Raw genomic sequence first — 17858 nt, 5'->3', positions numbered from 1 at the left:
CATCACTAATAAATCTGTCAAAAGTTTGGACATCTGTCGGTTTGTAGTTTCATATGGATGTAAACGCAATAACTCACAGACGTAATGATTTAAATAAATTCTATTTGGTCAATGAGTGACTAAAATTGTAATTGCATATAAAATTTTGATTTCTATCAATCAAAAATAAATAAATAAATAAACGTCCACAATAGAAATCTGATTTTCGGGTACTTGTGTATTAAGCGCGTATCAGACATTAAACGCCAAAGATCACACGACAGATTGAGTAAAAATGCTAGATTCACGCCAAATATCAATATTTTTTCATTATTAATCGCCCATGTCATGCAAGGAATTCGCGGATTTAACAAATGTTCGTAATTTTATGAGTGTGTCTGTGTGTGGGTGGGTGGGGAGGGGTAATAAGATTTCATTGGAATGTATGCGAGAGAGTTTTAGGGAAATTCATTCCCGTCGGGGTTTTTTTTTTCCCTCTCTACTTCAATTCATAAGTGCATCTAATATTGGGGTTTAATACCTTATAATATATTTATCATTATATACAAGGAACAAATATTCGTATCTGTGTAGATATTCGCAACCGAGATAGTGGAATTGTTGCATAGATCTATTTCTTTTCAACGTATGCATTAAAAATAAATAGAGAATGATAAGCAATGAGAAAAACAATGATTATTTATAATCTTATCACGATAAATAAATAAATAACGCATATTATTTCTGCCTGAGTCGCAAAATGAAAGAAGGATTTAATTTTTTTTTTTTTTTTTTATTTTTTTTTTTTTTTATTACTTTGGAAGGAAACAAAGTTTGTCATGTTTTAAAGTATGAAATCCTCATATATGGAACAATCTATTAAGCCAGAATTCTAATACATTTGAATGATAATGCAAAATATTAGCTACTTCTTGAAACAATTTAAAATATAAACTTTAAAAAATCTCCAAAAAAAAAAAGTATACATTAGTTACATGATTTCATGATAATTAAATTGTAAATTAGAAATGCTACAAATGCTTGAAGTTTATAAATTTTCATTACAATACCAGTCAGAAATGGTATAAGACTCGAATTCTTCTTTAATCAGATCTTTTTCCACATTTCACTCTATATGAATTATCATTTGTCATTTGAAGAATAAAATGAAAGGCTTAATAATGGGAAGTAACACGATATTCTAGAAGGCCGCTTTACCTGTTGAAAAGTGAGCATGTAATTTCATCAAGTAGCAGCCTCTAAAGAAAGGTCAGCCTTGACCTTGAGATCAAATGTTGCATTTTTTTCCTCCTTAGGTGAAACTCAAGGTTACAAAAAGCATTTAAGGTATCATAAACTGTAAGACAGTGAAATGAAAGAGAAAATATTCTGAATAAAATTGATTATAATATTACATAAAGTATATTTTTTTCCAACTGTTTCAATTCTTGGATCCAGTAAAATGCGCACAATTTTTGTAATTCGAATATCTTTGAAAAGGCAAATCTAATTGAATGTACAGATATAAATAAGATAGAAAAGATAAAGAGATATAATAATTTAAATATACTTATTTTTATTTTTAGAATTTACGTATGTCATTAGATACAAAAGAATGGCAAAAATTTTAATAAATGATATAAAATGTTTAATTCTTGTATACGTATGTATTACGAGTGCAAATATCCGAATACGTAGATAGACAATTGCCAGGCATTGGATTATTAAATTCAATATTAAAAGTTAAAGTAAAATTAATTACTTATCGCTATTAATAATAAAGATGAATGTCTGTGTAAGTCAACCATCTAACTCTCCGACCCGCCACGAAGGCACACGGATTTAAACCAAAAAACTGAATGACCGGACCGCCGCAACAGCAACATTGACGGGAACTGTGGTTGAGTCCTAAGGGCCGTCACCGGCCACGGTACAACCCTCCCCGAAGGAAGTACGTCCCGTCATCGATGGGAGGAGTCAGATCCCCCACCTATTAGTGTACCCTCCAGGGTGGCGAGATCCAACCACCATGCCGGAAGCATCTCATCCTCATTTCGAGGTGCCCCCCCCCTGAGGGTTTGTATATTGTACTAAGATAGACCATTAAATCTAAAGCTTCCATATTTGGCATGGATATGCTTTGAAAAATAAGAATGTGGACTTCTCAATGATTTTTTAATAATTTTAATTGATTAAAAGTTAATCAAAATTCTGTCATTTCCCCGCAATAATTCACGAAAATACATTTATAAAAACACATATATGCACCATTTAAAAATTTAGAAAATAGTCTTCTTTTTTAACGATGGTAATTTAATTGTTAAACAAATTTTTCCTAAATTTTAGCGATTTTCTAAAAATTATTTTTTGCGTTATTTTCAGCAACAGATTTTATTGCTGACCAAAAATTCAAACTGCTTTCATTGTTTCATTTAATATTTAAATGCGCGATTTTCTTTCATTGTTCAAAACTAAATAAGAAAAATTCTATGTTATTTTCATGAAAAATAAGAAAATGAGGTTAAAAAAATTATCATAAATATAAATCCGCGCATAATGCTGTTAATTGAAAGTAAACATACTAATAGTCACCAAAAGCGGTTAGTTTTTAACATTATAAATCTTCGCTTAATCATTAGTTCATGTTACCAGTCAGTCTAAAACAAAATATCATCAAATAGATGGGAGGTGATGAAAAGTTATTTTCAAATAACATCAGTTTGTGGCAATACAACATATTTCTGCACATTACTACTCTCATATTAAAATTTATATTGGTCTTTTTTTAAAAATTACAATATGTATGCATTATTCATTTTCGTTACTTCCATTTTCGTTCCGAATGAGCAATGTAATCATGCTACTGTGCAAGTGTATAAAGAAATTTCATAGCCCTGGTCCGAAAGGCGACAGTAATCGAAGTTCCACAGCATCTTGTAAATTAATTATTCATTTAATAAGATATTTTATATTCCTCACGATAGGTTTGTTAAAATAATAATTTTTAATGCTATGTTTAATATAATGATGAATGTTTGCGTTTTTCTTAATACATATCGACCCGTTTCCCGTTCTTGATTAAATTTAACACAGTGATAAGAGAAAGGCTATTGCCAGCTTTTAAAACTCTAAAAAAATTAAAATATTAGTTTATTAAAAATTAAACAGGTTTCTGATGATTTTAAGCTTTAATTCTTGCCGGAAATTTTATCTCATAAAAAAAGGTTTTATACTATTTAAAACAAAAACAAAAAAATATTTTAGTAATAAATTTTTTCAATTCAATTCAAACTTCTTCCTCTAATTTTAGTATTATTTAAAAATTTAATTTGGTGCACATATAGAAGCAATTTTTTTATATCCAAACAAATTTCATAGTTTCTCAAACCATTCACTTTGGTGCTTTTACCAATGTTAAAATTACAGTAAAAAAATTGTTCTTTAATTCAATGCAGGTATTTTTTTTTTTTTCATTTTATAGCATAAACATTTTTTTAAAACAAATTATGTGCATTGTAATTTGTAATAGATTTATTCTCAATAAAATCATATTTGTTAGTTTTATCAAATAAAAATGTGAAATTTTAAATAAATATATTCCATATTAATAACTGAAAAACCAGAACAATCAATAGCTAAACAAGATAGTTGCCAAAAGTGTCCAGAATAATATATTTATACATTTCTTTAAATCAAAGCAAAATTATAACAGCTAATATATTTCATTAATTTCTGAAATCATTTTGAATTTGTAAGTATGAGATAAAAAATTCTCAAATGAGAATTACACTACTTTTATGGTTTCTCTTCCACAGATATTTTATTCTGAAAACAACAAAGGAGAATTAAGAGATAAAAGAATGGATCATTAGCGAAACCTTATTTAGTTTATTCTAAAGTTATTATTCTAAAGTTATAGTTAGACATAATAAATAATCGGTGAAAGGTTGGCGAACCAGTTCGTAAACATAGAAAATGGAGATAACAACTTTCCGGGGAAAACCGCTACGTGACTCAGTGAACGTTCCATTTGACATCTTTCTCTCTCCCTCACTTCCTCGCAAATTATCCGCTGTGGCGAACCTGACTCTTAATGGATTAGACAAAATATCAATTCGATGAAATTTTATACACACGATATAACAGCCATACTTCTCAGATAATAAAACCAGATTTGCATTTTTTTTCTCCTATTAAAAAAGTGACCAGTTTTTTTGAACAATAACTCAGAGCGCTCTAGATAAGTTCGGGTTATCCGGATGTCTGGCTGCTTTATCATGAACAAAAATAACAGCATGAGACGGTACATTAAAGAAAATTAATTGGTTTCAAATGAATTATGATACTCATTATTCGTCAAAATAATAAAATGACAATACGTCACGAAATTGCAAGAATCTAAATAACCTAGTAATGAAATAGATTTATTAGCTTAATGCAATTTGTAACATAAGAGAAGAGGGAACATTTGGGATTCGGTATTTGTGCATTTAAGGAATTTTCAAGAATAATTATCCAGAATTTTATAGGAAGGTTTAAATATATCTAGAACATAAAACTCTCTGCTGGCACTCTTCAGCAGAGTCGGCCATCTGGGGGGTGCGGCGAGTGCTATGTACCGGGGTCCAGCGATTGAGAGGGGCCACACCGTGATTAAGAATCAAAATAGTGTTTTGAACAATAATAATGTTACACATACTAAAAGTCTACAAGCTTGTGTTTATGTAGCTGGCTTAGCGTCGATTGACGCCTTTATTACGCAACGATCGCAAGGTACCTATAAAAAAAAGGGGGGCAGCTCATTTATGAATAAGGAAATCCCCTTCAGACATGTTAAGACAGAGCGGCGTGCCCGGCGCCCAGAAAGTCGAGGCTGAGGTTGGGTTCAAATGGACTTGTAAATCATCAGCTATCTCTCTCTCTCTTTTTTTTTTTTTTTTTTCTTTCTATATCTAATGTAATATTTTTGGTGCGTGCAGCCGCGTATGTATGTTTATATTAAGTTGTTCAAACAAAAATAAAACGAAGATAAATTAAACGATCAACTCTTAGTAATGTAAGCTGCATCACTTCTCAATCGGCCACGACCGGAATGAAAAGAATTAAGGAAGAAGTTTAAATGGAGCAGTATACGAAGTTTACAGTATATATTATAGTCTAGTGTAAATGTGCAAAATATTATTAATATAAGATAATTACAGACTTACAGGGACTGTAAGTAGATTTACAGTCACTTACATCACCATTTATAGGTTTTATTGATGTGACTGGACTCGCAAGAGCTCTATTGGAAATATTAAATAAGCTTGATTTAGATATTATATATTGTAGTGGACAGGCATACGACAATGGTGGCAACATGAAAGGAAAATATAAAAGTGTAAAATCTATAATAATTACTCTAAACCCTCATGCAATTTATGTGTATGCTTGGCCTATCATACTCTTTTAATTTATTAATTTGTGATGCCGCTTCCAGCAGTATATATTGTAAAAAATTTGGGGGAATATTGCAACGCTTATATTGCTTATTTTCTGCATCTACAAAAAGATGGAAAAATTTACAAAAGCGTTTAAACATTACTCTCAAACCATTATGCAACACTCGTTGGAAAGCCAAAATAGATAAGGTTAAAGCAGTGTATATACAGTTTTAACAAACTTGTAATGTCCTAAAAGAATTTATTGATGCAAATAACAATAATAAAGCGATATCCGAAGCTAAAAGTCTATTGGATTCAGTAAAGGAATGGCATTTATTTTATGTTTAATCGAATAGTTCACAATATTGTCTAAAATTAGATATCAATAAACTATTTCAAATAAAAATAATTGTTCCCGATTAGTAATTAGTCAATAAAATTTTAATTTAGTCAATAAAATTCAAATTTTAATTTGGTCAATAAAATTCAAATTTTAATTTATTCAATAAAATTCAAACTGAAATCCAAAATTTAAGGACAAAATTTAACTCGTATTTAGACGAAGCAAAAAATGTTCGGAAAGATTCAAATCACATAATTTGAATCTTTCAGAACATTTTCTTGAAAAACGAATTCGAAAAAGAGAAAAATTATATTTCGAAACAGCAGAAAATGAAATTGTAGAAAACCCGGTTAAGGAATTTAGATGTTATTTTTAAAATCTGTAATAGATACTGTTATTGTACAGATAGAAGATAGATTTAAAAGTATTTCAAATTAATCACCGATACAAAAAAGTTTAAAGAAACATGAATTCGAAAAATGTCCCAAAATTTTTGTAACTTTTTATAATAACGATGTAGATGAAAGCCTAATTCTTATAATTGCCTTGCTGCGGGATTTGATTTGGTTTAAAAGGGATGTAAACAACGCTCAACACATATTGCAATATGTACTAATGAATAATTATAATGATTTATTTTTAAATGTATTAACTGTGTTAAAACTTTTCTTTACATTGCCAGTTACTATAATAAATGCTGAACGCTCTTTCAGTACATTAAAATTAATAAAAAAATTGTTTTCGGTCAAGCATATGTGCATAATGCTTAAACGCACTTGCTATACTTATTGAAAAAGAAATTGGTAAAAAATTGTAATTTTCCTGAAGTAATTGATAGCAAAAACAAAATCACGCATTAAATAAACATGCAATAGTAATAAATGTTCGTATTTATTATTATTTTTTTACTTTACAAAAAATTTAGGGCCCCAAATGGTTTCTTGCACCCGGGCCCCTTCAATAGAGAAGGCCGGCTCTGCTCTTCAAGACAGATATCTGAACTACAACTACCGAATTTGGTGGAGATAAACTTTGGAGGATGAGAATACACATCTCGAGATATAATTTAAATTGGAATTTTAATTAATTAAAAATCCAATGAAATTTTGATTCTTTTTTCACCATTACTTCGCGCAATTTCTTTCTGGATTTTATCAATTTTAAAAAAGATATATTATTAGTATAATTTTTAACATTTCATTCTTAAGCTGAAGTTTGACCAGTTTTCCTTATTCCGTCAAATAATTAATCGTACAACTTTCTTCCATTGTACGAGGTTAAGAAAAAAGGATTCTATTTAATAATTTTGTATTTTACATAAAATGGTTGAACTAGTCGTCTTTGTCCACCAGCTTGTTCACCCAGATTATTATTATTTTTTTAGGCAGTAAATGAATTAATACGGAATGCACTTTAACCCTTTAAAGGGCCATTTTTTTCTAGTCATATTATGTTAAAATATTTTTTGGCTTGAAATTAGAATAAGAAAAGGGATTCATTTAGCTTATTAGATCAATTTAATTTGGTTAATTAATAATTAAGTAACAAATCAAGACACATCGTTTTGTCTGAGATAAAGAATTGAAGCATCTAAGTTTCTGACTTATTAAAAAAGTGTGTCAGAACTTATGCCAATCTACATAATTTCATACAAAGATTGATAAATTTGGTGGGAAGCATATTTCCCACGGTCCTAGAAAGGGTTAAAGAAATTTCAACGTGATATTTGATAAGACTTAAAGATATGGATATTAGACCAGTCTATTATAAATTAGTAGAGTACAGGTTAAAAATTGTATATAAAAGGGGAAGTGAAAATCCTACCTCGGAGGTAATGTCCAAAAAAGGCCTTTAAAAAAGAAAAAAAAAATCTTATTTTCAACATTGTCAAAGACATGCGATTGAGTTTTTAATGGATGAGTTTGAGTTGCATCATGACTTGTTTTAGATTAAAATCAAAGCAATTTTTTTAAAAATAAAGAAAATTTGTTATGGAAATGAAGTTAATATCATGAAAAGGATAATTTTTTGAATTTTAAAATGATTCAAAAACCATTTCTGTGAGATAATACTTTAGAAAGAGAGAACATCAGTTTCCATAAAAAAGTCATTATCTATCTGCCGACAATTAAGCCTGTTTTCGAGCTCGATAAACCTTTAATTGACACCTAATTCTGTAACCTTGATTTCTTTTAAATCTCCTTTCCACTGACTGAATGAAGAAGTACGGTAAAACTACAAATGAGAATGTATGATGTTTTTCAGCTACAGTTATTAGCTAACCGAAGTGTTGAATTAAGTACATCCGTAAAAAGATTCAACAATGAAGCTGTTAACAAATTGTATGACACTTAATTGCATTTGACTGTTGCCATTCAACAATGAATAACAACAGCGATTTCTGTGTCATGTACTTTAGCGTTTTATATTTACCGGGTGTCCCATAAATTTGTAAATACTTTAAAAATTCATAAAAATTGAAGGACTGGGTATATTTTAATGCGGTTTGCGAAACTGTTATTCTCATAAAGGGGGATTTTTTTTTTCATACAAAAAAAAAATAGTTCAAAAATTTGTCGATAGAGGGCGCTAAACACAAGCAAAACATACAATTCTACGGGAAAAATACTTTTATTTGCATGCAAGCAATTGTTTACATGCGTATCACACCAGTACTAAAATATTTGTTCTATGTGTTAGCCATCACCACAAATAACAGTTTGGAAGCGGGAGACAACACTGGTAACTGCATCATACAGCATGTCCGGATGAATGCATGAGATTTCGTGGCGAAGGACTTCCTTTAGCTGCACTAACGAAGTTGGCCTATGGCGGTACACCCGAGACTTAAGGTAACCCCATAGCCAAAAATCAAGGGGTGTTAATTCTGGTGAGCGTGGGGGCCATTCATGTATAAAGTGACGACTGATTATCCGTTCTTCAGCAAAATTTCTTCTCAAAAATGCCTTCACTTCGGTGTCGATGTGAGGAGGTGCCCCGTCTTGCATGAATGTCATTGTGTCAAGGACATCGTGTTCGTTCCAATAAGGAACGGTATCACTTCCTTCTGTAACATTTCCTTGTTCCATTAACTGAACATGTCTTCCATCCTGCTTTTTTACAGGGCTTTTCAAAGAAAAAAGGGCCTACAATAATGGATGCAGTGAAACCACACCAAACAGTAACCCGTGGTGAATGCAGGGGCTTCTCAGTGTAAGCATGTGGATTCTCATGTGCCCATATTCTACAGTTATGGGTATTAACTGCTCCATGCAAAGCAAAATGAGCCTCATCTGTCCACAATATTTTCAGCAGCCATCGCGGATCATCTTCAATTTTCGCCAAAGCCTAATTTGAGAATTCCAATTTCTTAGCTGTATCATTTGGTAAGAGCTGATGTAGCGATTACAATTTGTATGGGTACAATTGCAATACACCATGAAGGATACGGTACACTGAAGTCTTTGATATACCACTTATTCGGGCCACTTCTCGTGCGCTACTGGCTGCACTTGTAGACTGTTCCCTTAGCGTGTTCATTTGCGAAGAGACATCGGGGGTACGGACTGTTGTTAAACGAGGTGCACCACTGCGTGGCCGATGACACAAACTTCCAGTTTCTTCGAAACGGCGTACTAGGGAAACAAGTCCAGCAGGAGTGACCTGAACCTTTCTTCAATCTTTTCTGGGTCCTAAACTTTCGTAAGGCTTCAGCCGCCGATTCGTTGCTGACATAAAACAACTTTACCAATAGTGCTTTATCCGCCAGTGTCAACATCTTAGTACAAACCTTATGCAAACCTTTAGAAATGATGTGTCAATCGCTCACTGCCTTTCATAAGACTTTAATTTGCATATTTCCACTGATTTGCTTGTGTGCAGCGCCCTCTATTGACAAATTTTTGAATTGGTTTTTTTTTTTTTTTTTTTTTTTTTTCTGTATCAAAAAAAAAAACCCTTCATGAGAATAATAGTTTCACAAACCGCATTCAAATATACCCAGTCCTTCAATTTTTATGAATTTTTAAAGTATTTACAAATTTATGGGACACCCGGTATACAGGGTGTCCCAAAAAAATGTGTACACATTTTAGCAGCTGATAACTAAGTTATTTCTTCTTTCTTTACAAACTGAACCCATTGAACCGAGTGATGGCAGACAGACTTGAATTTGAAGAAAGGAAATTTATTCTAAAATGCTACTGGAAGTATGAAAATGCAGTAGAAGTGCAAAGACAATTTAAGAGGGAGTTTAACAAAGAACCACCTACACGAGTTACCATCACTCGAATTACAGATAAGTTTGAAGCTGATGGAACTGTTCAGGATGTCCATAAACCTGCAACAGTTGTTCAATTGAGGGCAACCATTTAACATGAATGTACGAATATCCCAAGGGAATTGTTCCATCATGTGTGTTATTCCATCGCTTCGCGTTGTCAGCAGTGTCTGGAGCAGAACGGACATCAGTTTGAGAACATGCGATAACAAGACAATAGAATGATATTTGTAGAATCTTTTATATGATGAAAATTATTCGAATTATAATAACCCCCAAATTTACAATTATTTAAAGTGTGTATACATTTTTTTGGGACACCCTGTATAGAAGTGATGTTATAATGTAGTATAAGTTAAAAGATAGATTAATCTTGGGAAGTTGCGTTTTTCATAGCACAATAATGCCATACATCTTGACTGTTAGAATAGCTCATATACACAATGCACAGAGCAATATAAAGCTATTAAATAACATGGCTTTGATATCTGTTACAATTCAAAGCCTTAAATTTTTTAAAGTGGATTTTGAATATTAAATTATTTGTAAATGATTTAATTGGAAATAATAAACAACTTACCCGTCACATTAACTGGTCACCAAAGGCGACTTGTAAACAACAAACAATGATTTGAATTAAAATGGCAATTCTTAGGTTAAATTAACGTGACAAGGATTCTAGCCACAGGTAAGCAGGTTAATAATAATGAACTTTAACAAGTATGACAAAATGACTGTTGGTAAGCTTTCCTTGCACAGCAATATTCAGGATATAATAAAAGGCGTTAAGGATAATGCTTTAGACGCCGTTTATCTTTAATTAACTTTTTTTAAATTCAATTTGAATTACTTCTGAGTGAAAAGCCAGTGCTTATCAAAATCAGAACAAACTCAAAACTTTTTCAAACCCAAACTAAGTGAGAGAAACAGGATTGCCCAGATTTATCTGAGGCATCTGGTTGCTTTCATTTTCAAAATTTATTTCAAGCAATTAACACTTATTTTCATGTCAGGAAAGTCATTCAAGTTCCTGAAAATTAACACTTATTCATGCAATTAACATTTACTCACTCATGTAATTAACACTTGACCATTCATCAAATAATAAACACATACTTATTATTAGTAAATTTAACTCATTATTCAAAAAAAAAAAAAAAAAATCGGAAAGCAAGAGAAACAAGAACTGGAAAGGGGATTTTCAAGTACTTATATAAGCCGCCTTCGGCGATCAATTAGTTCACCAGAATTACTGAGCGTGGAACATTTAAATAAAATCTTTTACTCGCAGCTCGGTATTAACGAATCCTCAGTGAAGTACTTTAAACATCAAATTTTGATAGCTATTAAATCATATTATTCGAAAATCTTACACCTATTCTGCTCATTGCGCTATGTCCTAACCAGTTTCCCCTATCTTTCATTTTATTTAAAACTAACCGCCTTTGGCGACCAGCCGGTTCGCCAATCTCAATGTTCGTTAAAATTTTAATAATTAAATATTTTATGCAATTCCTATTTTAATAGCTTCTTCATCAAAATATTTTAAAACTTCAAATTTTGATAATCATATAATACACTCATAATATTATAAAGGCCTTCAGCCATAACGTAATATGTATCTCTCTAAATTTCTGTTAGCTCCCGTAGAATTTATGCCTTAAATTAAAGTTGAAAGGATTAATCTGCAATTAATATAATAATATTTTTTACTGAAACAAATCATTTTTTTAATAATATGATTACTGAAAACAGAGTCACTGAGCGTTTAGACCTTATGGGCACTAAACAATATCTTTCTTAATTTATGCAATATCTCAAGAATTTGTCAACAAAATTTTCTCAGATTCATCATGAGCAGATCGATTCATTAACAATGTTTAATTTTTAATGCATCAAACACTAAGAAAATAAAACGAATCGTTTAAAATAATCGGTTGAAAACCAGTTAAAAAAACTACTTAAAAACGATGTGCTTAAAACTATAAGCATATACAAAAAACATATAACTAACATAAATATATTTTAATTACAAAAGCATACAACTAACATAAATATATTTTAATTACAAAAGCATACAACTAACATAAATATATTTTAATTACAAAAGCATACAACTAACCTATAAATAATTTAAATCAAGTCCGCATCCGTTGATAATATTTGTCAACAATCAGAACACAATGCGCATGCGTGAATTTTCATCGCCAATTACGGCAACGCAAATGCGCGAATTTTTCTACGTCAGTTGGGGTAACGCTATGCAGATTAGACATTTTTAATTTCCTTTATTCTGTTTTATTTTAATTTAAAAGTGCTTCAGAATAAATCTGAAAGATCGATTCATTAACAATGCTTAATTTTAAATCCATCAAACATTAAGAAAATAAACAGAATCGTTTGAAATAATCGGCCGAAAAATGTTAAGCCTAGCCTCATTAGTGTGGGGAAAAAAACCTGAAGCCTTACTGATTTGGCGTTGGGGAAAATGAAAAGATTTTTTTGGCGGGAAAGTTAGTTTTTAATTAATAATTAAAATTCTAATGAAAAATTCAAAAAAAAGGGACCCCAGGTGAACATCTTCAAGGTATACATGTACCAAATTTGGCAGCTGTAGGTCAAACGGTCTGGCCTGTAGAGCGCCAACACACACACACACACATTGAGCTTTATATAAGTATAGATTTGAGTTACAATCCGAAACGAGGCATAACATCAAATAACCTAATAACTTGCATGACAAATCGAAACATGTTCATAAAATATTTAAGATTTCTATCAATCAGCAATAGAAATTTTGAGCGTAAAACTGAAATCAAAATTTTAGTAATATTTTCAAGAAAATTTCTTTTCACTGATTCAATAAGAAATTAAATGCACTGCAAAAAGGAAGCTAAAATTCAACTTAATGAAGGAAGCTACAATTGCATACATCTAATTATATTACAGAAAAGAGTGTTTAGAAAAGCATAAACTTATCAACAATTTTCATCATTGCTGATTTTTGAAGTTAAATTTTATATGTAATTACCAAAAACTAAGAAAAAAGTATTAAAACAAAAGTATAAAAAGGAACCTAACCAATATATAAAAAAAAATATATCAAATCTTACTTTTATTAATAAGGATGGAAGGAATGACCGTGATAAAATATTTGTTGTAACAACGAAAACGATTACAATTTTATAACAAAAATGCAAAGTATTGTTGCAAAATATACTTAAAACGTTTTTAAAAATTTATTAAAATGAGGACAAAATTACAGTGACCTACTTGATATCATAAAAAAGATATATTTTTGAATTTTCAGATAGTGTAAAAATTATCTTTGTACCTCAAAATTTTAGGATTTATCAAGAAAAAACATCTGAATTCGTCTTAACTTTTACTGTCCTTGTATTTCTAAATATAAGCCAATCCATGTATAAGCCGAGGATGTGTTTTTTTTCTTCAAAAACTAACCTAAAAATTCAAAAACAGCATATAAACCGAAATAAAAACAAGGCATGACAAGGTGACTGCTGGTAACCTTTCTTTGTACAGCGATATTCAGAATCTGATAAAATTCAAAATCAGTATAAAAGCCGAAATAAAAAAAAAATAAAAAAATTTAAAAATATCATGTGACTTTGTCACCATGAGAGCACGCATTTTTATTGTCAAGCATAAAAAAAAGGTGGAATATTTTATAACCAAGTCTTATAAAGTAACCGGTATGATGTCATTGGCGATAGTTTTAACTTTGGTAGCTCTATCTGCACCCCCCCCCCCATTTATTCGCCGCCTTATGTACGATCTGTTGTATATGTACTAGTCTTATTTTCTACGCTATTTTATTTTTCGTTTGAAAAATGGGCAAAAACAGAAATTCTTATATAACAAATTTCAAAATACGGATGATAGCGTTTGAGACAAATTCTAATATCCTGGATGCTCGCCATTTCTCCTACATCCTCCGCCTTACGCAACAGATCAACGTTAATAAACAGTTTCAAAAAACTGAAACAACTATTCCCCCAGCCCCAAATAATTTCGTTTGCATTTTTTTTTTAATTTAAGAAATATTAAACCGTAGAAATAAAACGTGCTGTATTGGTAATAACTAGCGCTTACCACCGCTATGGAGCCTACGTTTTTTGTGAGATTAGCAAATCCACATATAAACCGACACCATAATTAATCAAAAAATTCTCGCTTTACACTCCAAAATATAAGGTAATTCAAATTTTTAAAAAGTTATTAAATGTTTTTGCCACATGCGATAGTAGCTCTAGCTATATATTTTTTTAGAGTAATAACGTACGCACACTTTCCATTATTCTCAAAGGTACACTACTAACTTGTATTTACATTTCCATCTTTATGTTTTACCGTAATTTACACTACTTTTCGTTGGTCCTCTCATATTTTCAGAGTATTTCTCCGATTCCAAATTTACCGCGATCTACATTTTCCGCCATGCTTAAGCAGTGTTCACCCAAGGCCAATTCGTGCGCGCTATAGAAGGCCACGCCTACCTCTTAAAGACCACGACATCACAATGGCAAATGGTTAGGCACTAGTAATAAGTAATGGTTATAAGATTTACATTCAGCCAGCTACAATCCAACCAATATGTCTACGCATGCGCAGAAACTGTACAGTAGCATGTACTTGTCCGGTCGAAACAAGAATTTTTTATTGTCTGCTCTTTCAGTGCATGTGCAACTTTCCTTGTGCCCATGTGTGAATTGACTGGAATCTTATAAATGGCTGAGTGTACTAGCCAGCTGAATGTAGTAAACCCGCCTGCCCCGATGAAGAGAACATTTGCCATTGTCCCATTGCGGTCACGTGATCTTCCTGAGGTAGACGTAGCTTTTTATTGCTCGCAATAGTTGGGAAACCCTACAACAGTGAAATAATCACCCCAAGAGTGCCAGAATCCATCCCCAAAAGCCATAGATCCAACCACCCACAGCCTGCCCAAGCTACTTCAATAAGCGAAATAGAAAACATCAAAGAAATGCAGAGTCACTTAAACGACATCAAAGCGATTAAAGATCTACTAACAGAATTTCCTAATATCCTCCAGGCCATCCAATTAAGTAGAAAGGCGAAAAATAAACGTGAAAAACTCCTCATCATCCTAGACGCACTTCTCAGTGAAGACCCAGCATCCAACTACACACGCCCACCGCCGAGTCCAAGCTTCCTGATTCGCCCGCTCCTACTTCACCTCTATAGCACTTAAGCCGATGTTCCTTGCCACCAGCCTTATTCAAGACCATAACTCTCGCTGGGCAATAAGCTACTGCTTTACAAGTCACTATTGCGACCACTGATCAGTTATGCTTCCCCGGTTTGGGGGGCAGCAGCAAAAACCCACATCAATAAACTTGAGGTACTGCAAAACAGAACAGCCAGGCAAATCTCAAACATGCCCTGGTTCATTAGAAATAAAAATATTTTAAAAGACCTTGAACTACCAACAATAGAAGAACATTTCAAAAAATTAAGTACCAAATACTACCAAAAACTAGACAACAATAGCAATTCTGCAATAAAAGAAATTCCCGTTTACGACCCCAAAAGTAACAGGAATAGAAGAAGACCGAGGACGCTACTCCACTAAATGACCCACCAACCCAACACCTCGTCAGCATGAATGTTCCCTGTCATTGGCCAATGCACACACTCTTATACAAAAAACTAGAAACGTTATGGAATATGTAACAAAGTACAGCTCATAAAATTGATCATTTAATTTTAGCTTTTTATTTATTTATTTTGTTTTCCTATCTCATTAAGTATCTTTAAAAATAAAATTTTTATAATAAAACCCTCAACGTTACTCTCAATATATTTTGTTTGTTACTTAACTATCATTTCAGCCGAATAGAAGATAAAAGGCCATCGAGCCTAGGAGCTTCTAAAAATCCCCATATCATTGGCATTGGCATTCAAGACCTTTCCCCACTCCTGTGCAAACCATCTTTCGTCCTGCTGAAAGTATTAGTCGATCGGAGATGGCGCTCCAAATTTTTTCCTTGTGTCCTTGTGCTAAGTGTGAACGCTGCTTTACTTTACTATTGGTCTCTTGAAAAGCATCACAGAGGGGTTAACACATTAGAAGATACAACGCTATCTTCGCCCGGCCTTTAATTTCACATTTCGTGTAGTTAAAAAAAAATCCAAATGAGATTAACTTTTATTTAGACATTTTTTGAGGTTAAAAAAAAAAAAAAAAGAAAGAAAAGAACGAAAATGGAAAGAAAATCAATTTTATAAAAATCACAAAATTTAGGTTTTTATACTGCCTCCCGTTTTCCTTATTCATAAATTTGCACGTAATAAAACGAATAAACCACAGAAAGTTTGATTTCTATACGTCAAAAATTGACAAATATCTCATATTAAAATTTGAGTTGACTAAAATGATGCTGAGAATTTGTTTTTATTTTCAAGTGCGTTATGGTTGTCTATATTCCGTTATCATTCATCCGGTTCTTCCCGGGGATTTTTGATTTTCTAGGAGTAAGTAGATTTTATTTGGTGTATAAAATGTATCTTATGAGTCTGACATCGAAATTTTTATAAACTAGGTCAATTCAAAATGCAAGACGAAATATCTCTGCCAATTCTTGTCCTATGGAAGTCATTACAATATGTGAAAACTTTTACCAAGTCTAACTCCAGAGAATAGAAAACCACATTAAAAGTTAGATTTCGTAATTTTTATAAAGGGAACTGTTTAAAAGATATTTGAGACAATCTCACGGATCTTCTAAGCCAGGGATGGACATTAAGTTAATCGCGATCGATCGGTGGACCACCAAGATATTTTGGGGTGAACGCCTTCACTAAGACGCGGATAATAAAAGAAACATATTTACAAAATATTGTATTCTTTTTTACCTCTTGAGGAAAACGAAGTTTATCTCCTTCAAAATGAAAATTTTAAAAGCATGTTGTTCAGAACCTAATCCTAATTTAAAAAAAGTTGTATATTATTTAAAATCGTTCTATGGTTCTACCTATCTGTGTGAATATGCATTTTCAAAGATGAACATAATTAAGACAATATATCGCTCCCGTCTCAAGACGATCACTTAGAATCCAGTGTAAGATTATCGGTTAATAATTATATTATATACCGAGATTTTGGCTTACAATATGCAGCTGAAGTCTTCTACTAACTATAACGACAAGAAATAACTTTAGACGAAATGATTTATTTTTTTTTGTATTTTGAATTTTTTGATATTAAATGCATCATTTGATATTATTATATTTGTGGCAATTATTATTATTATTGTGACTGTAGTTATGTAGGTAAGAACATATTCAGTATTTATTATAAAATTATAATAAATATTGTAGACCTACACCACTGGGTGGACCGCAACACTTTGAAAAAATTAGAAGTAGCCTGTACCTTGAAAAAGTCTGCCCACCCCTGTTCTAAGCGGACGAATAAAACTGCTGGTTTAGAAAGTACTCATTGTTATTACCAATAATTGCACCAGTCTACACAAAGAAAATTTAGATCTTCTATCTAAATCTGTTTGCGCCCATGAAATATCCATATAAAAAAAAGGACCGGGTGCGGCATAAATTCGTGCAAATTTCAAAAAATCACAATAAAAAAGTAATGCCCAAAAAAATTGCGGTTTGCGGGAATATGTTCAGAAAGCCTTTGGATTTTTTTATTGCCATTAAAAAAAGTGTTTAGAAAATGACTGATAGATGGCGCTCACACGTCATACCGAACGGTTTATGCAAATCAAGAAAACAGATCACAGTAACATTATAGTACATTTTATTTTAAAGCAAAAGATGCTCAACATGATCG

The sequence above is a fragment of the Argiope bruennichi genome, chromosome 4 (assembly GCF_947563725.1).
Source record: "Argiope bruennichi chromosome 4, qqArgBrue1.1, whole genome shotgun sequence".
NCBI classification, from domain to species: domain Eukaryota; kingdom Metazoa; phylum Arthropoda; class Arachnida; order Araneae; family Araneidae; genus Argiope; species Argiope bruennichi.
This window is presented reverse-complemented; position numbering follows the sequence as displayed.